The sequence below is a fragment of the Manis pentadactyla genome, chromosome 6 (genome assembly GCF_030020395.1).
Source record: "Manis pentadactyla isolate mManPen7 chromosome 6, mManPen7.hap1, whole genome shotgun sequence".
Classification (NCBI taxonomy): Eukaryota; Metazoa; Chordata; class Mammalia; order Pholidota; family Manidae; genus Manis; species Manis pentadactyla.
The window spans coordinates 29,756,565-29,759,150 of NC_080024.1; positions in this window are offsets into that span (position 1 = coordinate 29,756,565).

Consider the following 2,586-nt stretch of genomic DNA (forward strand, 5'->3'; position numbering starts at 1 on the left):
AGGAGCTTTTAAAAGCCCAGGAGTGATGTTGAAAACTGCTGATGTCTGTGCTTCCTCTGTAATTTTAAACAGCTCTTAGGGTACAAATTACCTTCTGAAAGTTCAGGAGTATTTCAGATGCCTCTACATTGCTTCTGTATCATCATGATTCAGAATCATGACGAACTTTTGCTTGTTTCCAAATCAGCACCTCATTTGATGTTACTGTGAAGAAAACTTAATGTCTGCCCATGTTAAGGACATGTTGTGTCTTTAATCCTACCATTTCCCCTGCTTCTCCTTGTGGGATCTTCAACCAGAGGAGTGTGAACACAAAGAACAGAACCCAAATGGGAAGTCACCTTGTGCTGTGCTCACAGCAGGGCAGGCGGTGGTTGCCCCGTAACATGAAGGGCTTCTTCACCCAAGCACAGCTTCCCCACTGCCTTGAATCCAATATGCCAGTCACTTATCAGCAGAAACCAGGTGGAAAAGCCAGAACAGAGAATACGACCACAGACATACATTGCTTTTCAAGGTAGCAATTCTGTCTCTTAATGATATTCTTCCCAGTGGTGTCAAGCTCTGACCGATTAGACAGTCAACACTTTCTAAAAGGTTGACATCTAAAAAAGGACCAGAGAGAGAGACATGAGAATTTCCCTTTAGGGACACTGTAGGAAATATTCAGGCCCTCCCCCAACAGACTGTACTTTCCAGCCTGAACATAAGGTATCATTTATTTTATACCACTATAGGATGACTGAGATGCTCTAGGATAGACTCCCATAGGAGAATAGAACAAATTGATTTTAATCACTATACCCACTATACACATTTGTCCCAAATTAATATGAGATAAGGAATTACACAAGGAGGGAAGTATTAGTGTTTGCTATTTGTTTAATAATGATGACGCCATTTCAAAAATACCTCTCAGCGAGGTGTTTTATTTTGTTTTTCAGCTAATGCACTAGTTCACACGGTAGCTTGATATATATAGTGGCCCAACTTCGGAAATCTCAAATCTCATCATCCCACTTAGAATAACTTGAATGTGCAGTTATTAAAAATGATTTTCTCTGTATTATTAAAACTGTCATGGTTAAGGCCTGCAGGAGAAATATTCTGTAGAAATTTTAGAATATTACTTAGAGAAAGACATTGTGTGAGTAAAATAATTACTGGTCATGGAAATAGAGGTTAAGTGTATATATCCTTGTAACTATAGTGGGCACTGTTAGTTGCCCTCTCTACAGCCCTGTCCCCATTCTCTTTACCAACTGAGCTCTGATTTTGTTGGGATGGGCAATGGGCCCAAACTAAGGCATGAATCTTGATAGATCTAAGCTAGTCCCACAAGCCACTGATTGTCCAGGGAAGGGTATGTGACCCAGTTTTCTATAATGACACATAAAGAGGTCTCTGGAGGTGTGAGACAGAGAGAGAGAGAGTGGTATGCAAGGAGAAAGCACTTTGGCTTCCACCTATTTCCTCCCTACTTCAGTACTGTTTACCAGGATATAATGCTTGCAGTTTGGGCAGCTACTTTGTGTCCATGAAGAGAGACATCACCAGTGGGGTGCCAACAAGAGGGAAGCTGTGTAGAAAGAGAAAAGCCTGGCATCTTGGCCTGAGGACTTGGTGGTCTCAAAGAGCCTCTGAACCAACCCTGGACCATCTTCAGAATTTCTGTCAAATAAACAATGAATAACTTTATGGTTTAAGCCCCTGTTACTTGTGGTTTCTGTTACTTATAGCCAATGAATATATTCTTATGTACATGACTATCTGTACTTACAGCCAAAGAGCTATATAGCTTGTTAGAAAAATATCTTCCAATAGGTTTTTGTTATTTGTTTTTAGTGGAATGAATAAGTAATATAGTTAGATCGTTTAAACAAGAAACTTCTCCCACTCATCCAAGCTTAAAACCTGTATTGACTCCTACATTTTTAACATTCTCCCCAATTCCAGTTAGTAAATGTCATCAGCCTAGCTCAGTCCTAGACCAGTAGTTTTCAACATTAGCAGAATCAGAATCATCTGTTAAAACAGTGCTGGACCCCATCTCCAAGGTTTCTGATTCTGCAGGTCCTAGGTAGCATCAGAGAATTTGCATCCTTAACAAGTTTCAGGGGATAACGATGCTGCTCATGGGGACCATACTTTGACCACTGCTGCCTTAACCTGTGGGCAGTCACGTCCTAAGTAAGCCATCTCCCAATTCCCTTTGCCCACACCTACACCTCAGATACTTTAGTCTGAATTTCACTTTCTGACCACAAGATTCCTCTCCATACTTACCAGTAAATTGTTTTAGGACTTCTTAATTTCATCCAGACTGTTTGCCACAATTCTTTGCAGCTTAGGTTTGCTGCCTCCCTGCCTTTGCACATACCATTTGTCCTGCCTATTTCATTGAACCCTCTTTAAGTCTGACACAATGGGGTGGCCTTCCCTCTCTTGCTCAAATCATTATTTCATTCTTTTTATTTCAGAGAGATGAATATTATGGGACTCCAACAGACAGAAATAGATTAAAGAGCCTTTTTCCTCCCTCTACTCCCTAGCCGGTGCAAGTGGGAAATAATGTAATGTACAATC